This window comes from Neofelis nebulosa, chromosome 1 (assembly GCF_028018385.1).
Source record: "Neofelis nebulosa isolate mNeoNeb1 chromosome 1, mNeoNeb1.pri, whole genome shotgun sequence".
Lineage (NCBI taxonomy): Eukaryota > Metazoa > Chordata > Mammalia > Carnivora > Felidae > Neofelis > Neofelis nebulosa.
In genome coordinates, this window is record NC_080782.1 from 149,849,253 (window position 1) to 149,855,252 (window position 6,000).

Below are 6,000 nucleotides of genomic sequence, written 5' to 3' on the forward strand. Positions count from 1 at the left end.
GCTTTGAGGCTGGGGGGCCTGAAGCCAGACATGGTTCTACTGGCAGTGGGAAACCACTGAAGGCTCAAGCTGCACAGTGGAATGACCCATTTTATTTTCTCAAGGATTATTCTTGCTGCTGTGCTGCCAATAGTTTGAGAAAGGAACCCTCCTTCCTCCCCGTCCCCCACCTGACATTCGCCACATCCTGTCTGGTATCCACAGGCAGGCACTACTCTGGCCCAGGCTCTGTCATCCCTCCATCATCTGATGAAAACGGTTGATCTCCTGGGCTATCCTCCTGTCCTCTGCCTGGTCACCCTCAACCCCAGAGTGATTTCCTTTTGTCCTGCTAACAGCTTTACTGAGATATAATTCACATACCAGACAGGTTTTTTGTTGTTGTTGTTTTGTTTTTTATTTCAGTGTAATCACTGAGTTCTGCCACCATCACCACATTCTTTTTATTTTTTTTTTATTTTTTTAAGTTTATTTATTTATATTTGAGAGAGAGGAGGGCAGGGCAGGGGGAGAGAGAGAGAGAGAGAGAGAGAGAGAGAGAGAGAGAGAGAGAGAGAGAGAGAGAATCCCAAGCAAGCTCCACACTGTTAGTACAGAACCCAAGGTGGGGCTCAAACTCACGAAACTGTGAGATCATGAACTGAGCTGAAACCGGGAGTCAGATGCTTAACCGACTGAGCCACCCAGGCGCCCCACTATCACCACGTTCTAAGTTTAGAACATTTTCATCACCCACAAAAAGAAACCCCTTACCAATTATCAGTCCGGAGCAGTCTTTGACAACTACAAGTGAAATCATATAACTCACCCGCTTTGAATCTTTCATGGCTCTCAATGAGGTCCTGCATGATGTGACTCCTGTGTGCCTCCCATCTTTTTCTCATGGCCTCTTCACCCCCTTCCTTATGCTCCAGCCATGCTGACCTCCTTTCTGCTCTTTTCTATCGCAGGCCTTTGCAAATGGGGATTCCTCCACCCAGAGCACTGTCCCTCAAATGCTCTCATCACCAGCTCCTTCTCTGGGTCTCTGTCCATCAAATTCCTCTATTCAAATCTTTCATACCTTTTCTACACCCTGTGATCATCTTGTTTATTTATGTGATTACTGTTTCTTGGCTGTTCCCCCACACTACAATGTTGCTTATATTGCTAGCACTGGGACAGAGTGCCTGGCATGTAATAGGCATCAACAAGTAAGTGTTGGATGAGAAAAGGATTAAAGAGAAGAGGGGAAAGGACACAGGAAAGTCAGTGTCCCAGAGGGACAAAGGCACCATTCGCTGAGATGGGGAGAGGGGAGAGCTGGAGGCAGGCAGAAAGGAGGGGACGTGTCAGTAGATCCATTTTGAATATATTAAATTTGAGATGCTTCCAAGATATCCAAGTGGAGGTGTCATACAAGCAGCTAGAGTGCTATGAGTCTAAAGCCTACAAAAGTAGTCTAAGCTGGATATAAAAATCTGAATGTCACTGGATATGGATGATATTTAAAGCCTCAGGGATGAATAAGGGGCTTACCCTTGAGAAGAGACACTTAGGGATTCCAACATCAGGTATCACACAAATTATAGACTGGGAGGTTGTGTCAAAGAAAGAAAAACAAGAAAAAGGGGCACCTGGGTGGCTCTACTGGTTGAGCATTGACTTTGGCTCAGGCCATGATCTCACAGTATATGAGTTTGAGCCCTGCACTGGGCTCTCTGCTGTCAGGGCAGAGCCAGCTTCAAATCCTCTGTCTCTCTCTCTCTCTCTCTCTCTCTCTCTCTGCCCCTCCCCCACTTGTGCTTTCTCTTTCAAAATAAATATTTAATTTTTTAAATTTCTTTTTTAATGTTTATTTATTTTTGAAAGAGAGAGAGAGAGAGACAGACAAGACAGAGAGACAGAGAGAGACACAACACAAGCAGGGGAGGGGCAGAGGGAGAGGGAGACACAGAATCCGAAGCAGAGGCTCCAGGCTCTGAGCTGTCAGCACAGAGCCCAACACGGGCTCAAACTCATAAACCATGAGATCATGACCTGAGCTGAAGTTGGACGCTTAACCAACTGAGCCACCAAGGCGCCCCTGAAATAAACATGAAAGAAAGAAAGAAAGAAAGAAAGAAAGAAAGAAAGAAAGAAAGAAAAGAAAGAAAGAAAGAAAGAAAGAAAGAAAGAAAGAAAGAAAGAAAGAAAGAAAGAAAAAGAAGAAAGAAAAGGGGAGGGAGGAAGGAGGGACAGGGAGTACAGTCCACAGCATCAAATTCTAGTGAGAGGACTCAGAAGATAGGGGAACTGAGGCCCTGGAATTTGGCAACATGGAAGTCACTAGTGCCTTTAGCAAGAGCAAGTTAGGTCAAATTAAAGGGGTGGAAACCAGAGCAGAGTGCAGAGAAAAGTCAGGGAGGGCACATACAATACCAGCACACTCTTCCTAGAACACAATATAATGAATTTGTGTTGGTTTGAGCTACTAAGTTTGTGGTTGTTTGCTATAGCAGTAACAGGAAAGCCATTCAGGGCGTATTCTAGGAAACAAAAAGGATAATTCCTTGTCTTGTAAATCAGGGAGAAAAATCTTGTGATTATATCCATGGATACTCAGAAAGGCACTTGATGAGAAGAAAGAGAGAGAAAAAGAGAGAAAGGAAGAAAGAAAGAAAGAAAGACATTTGAAATAATTCTCTATCTTTTCCTCATAAGGGCATAAATTTAAAAAGAATAGAAGAAATATACTTAAAAGTAATAAAGACTATTTACCAGAACCCAAAATTGTAAAGGAAACTTAAATCAATCAATCAATCAAACTAAATGGATATATCAAAGTTGTTTCTACTAAAATCTGGATCAAGACAGGGGTTATCACTCCTCTTTAAGATTGTTTTGGAAGTTCTAGGTAGACAATGCAGTTCTAACTGGTTTAAATGATTTTATTTTTTTAAGTAATCTCTGCATCCAACGTGGGGCTCAAACTCACAACCCTGAGATCAAGAGTTACATGCTCTACCAACTATGCCAGCCAAGTGCTCCTAGAACTGGTTTAAATTAAAGTTCAATTGGGGGGCCCTGGGTGGCTCAGTCAGTTGAATGTCTGACTCCTGATATTGGCTCAGGTCATGATCTCACAGTTCATGGGATTGAGCCCTGAGTCAGGCTCTGTGCTAACAGTGTGGAGCCTGCTTGACATTCTCTCTCTCTCTCTCTCTCTCTCTCTCTCTCTCTCTCTCTCTCTCCATCTCGCTCTCTCTCTCAAAAAAAGAAAAACTTCCAGGGGTGCCTAGGTGGTGCAGTTAGTTAAGCAGCTGACTTTAGCTAAGGTCATGATCTCGCAGTCCGTGAGTTCGAGCCCCACGTTGGGCTCTGTGCTGACCGCTCAGAGCCTGGATCCTGCTTCAAATTCTGTGTCTCCCTCTCTCCCTCTGCTCCTCCCCTGCTTGTGTTCTATCTCTCTCTGTCTCTCAAAAATAAATAAATGTTAAAAAAAATTCCATAATAAATATTTAAATATAAAACAATGTATTAGAAAACAGAATAAAAAAATTTAAAAAGAGAAAACAATAACATTTACATAACTGGAGTAGAAATTGCTGAGTATTAAGCCTGGAAACCAGAAAGCCAAAAGGAAAAGATATATTTGACTGCGCACAAATTTTAAATTTTCCTAGAAAAAGATGTAAGAAAACATAGAAAGCAAATGATAAGCTGAGAAAATATTTATAAAATATGTGAAAGACAAAGAGTCAAAAGCCCTAATATGCAATTGAGACCGGAAACCATAAAATTCTTAGAAGAAAACAGGCCATAATTTCTTTGACACGGGCCATAGAAATATTTTTCTGGATATGTCTCCTCAGGTAAGAGAAACAAAATCAAAATGTAACTATTGCAACTACACCAAAATAAAAAGGTTTTTGCAGGGGCACCTGGCTGGGTCAGTCAGTGGATCATGCAACTCTTCATCTCACAGTTGTGAGTTTGAGCCCCATGTTGGGTGTAGAGACTTCTTAAAAAATAAAATAAAGGGGCGCTGGGGTGACTCAGTCGCTTAAGCGTCCAACTTCGGCTCAGGTCGAGATCTCACGGTTTGTGAGTATGAGCCCCGCATCGGGCTCTGTGCTGACAGCTCAGAGCCTGGAGCCTGCTTCGGATTTTGTGTCTCCCTCTCTCTCTCTGCCCCTCTCCCACTCACACTCTCTCTCTCTCTCTCTCTGTCTCTCAAAAATAAATAAATGTTAAAATTTTTTTAATTAAAAAATAAATAAAAATAAAATAAAATCTTAAATAAAATAAAGTAAAATCTAAACAAAACAAAACTTTTGCACAGTGAGGGACACCATCAACAAAGTGACAAGGCAACCTACCAAATGGGAGAATATACTTGCAAACGATATATCCAATGAGGAGTTAACATCCAAAATTTATAAAGAACTTATAAACCCATCACCAGAATCATCATCATCATCATCATCATCATCATCCAATTAAAAAATGGCCAGAGGCCCTCAAAAGACATTTTTTAAAGAAGACATACAAACAGGCAACAAACACATGCAAAGACACTCAACCATACTCATCATCAGGGAAATGCAAATTCAGAACCGCAATGAGCTATCACCTCACACCTGTCAGAATAAAAAAGACAAGAAATACGTGCTGGCAAGGATGTGGAGAAGAAGAAACCCATGCACTGTTGGTAGAAATGGATATTGGCACAGCCACCATGGAAAACAGTTTGGAGTTTCTTCAAAATTAAAAATAGAATTGCCACATGTTGCAGTAATCCCACTACTTGGTATTATCCCAAAGAAAACAAAATACTAGTTCAATATGACATATGCACCTCTATGTTTATTGTAGCTTTATTTAAAATAGCCAAGATATGAAAGCAACCCAAGTGTCCATTGATAGATAAATGGATAAAGAAGAGTGAGATAAATACATAAATAGATAGGTAATGGAATACTATATTACACAGCCATACAAAATAATGAAATCTTGCCACTTGTGACAACATGGTTGGACCTGAAGGGCATAATGCTAAGTGAAATAAACCAGAGGTAGACAAATACCATATGATTTCACTCATATGTAGGATTTAAGGAACAAAGGAACAAGCAAAGAAAAAAAAAAGACACAAAAAAGAAAGACTCTTAAATACAGAGAACAAAATAGTGGTTATCAGAGGGCAGAAATGTGGAGGATGGGAGAAATAGATAAAAGGGATTATACTTTTTAAAAAATTTTATTTATTTTGAGAGAGTGAGAGAGCAAGCATGTGCATGAGCAGGTGAGGGGCCGAGAGAAAGAGGGTAAGAGAGAATCCCAAGCAGGCTCCACTCTCAAAACATTGATATCATGACTTGAGCTGAAGTCAAGAGTGGGACGCTTAACTGAGTGAACCATCCAGGCACCCCAAATTAGAATATACTTATCATTTGGCTCAGGTCATGATCCCGGGGTCATGGGATCAAGCCCCATGTCAGGCTCCACACTAAGCATGGAGCCTGCTTGGGATTCTCTTTCTCTTTCTCTCTCTCTCTCCTTCTGCCCCCTCCCCTGCTCGATTTCTTGCTCTCTAAAAATAAAAAAAAATTTTTTAGAAAGAATATACTTATCACTATGAGCTCTGAGTAATGAATAAAATTGTTGAATCATAAAAAAATAAGTATGAAAGGCAAAGAGTTAAAATCCTTAGTATGCAATTGTACCTACAATTTTTAACAGACCAGTAAGAAAACAAGACACATAAATGACTCAAATCTTATGAATAGGGCTCAACCTCACAAGTAGTCAGAGAAATGCAAATTAAAGCAGCAGTAGGGTTGGCTACAATTAAAGAGGGGTTCATATCCAAACTATAACACAGTCTGTTTTTTTTTTTTTAAGTTCATCCGTTTTGAGAGATAGAGTGCATGCGTGCACAAGCAGGGGAGGGGCAGAGAGAGAGGGAGGGAAAGAGAGAATCCCAAGCAGGCTCCAGGCTGTCAGTGTGGAGCCTGACACAGGGCTGGAACCCACAAA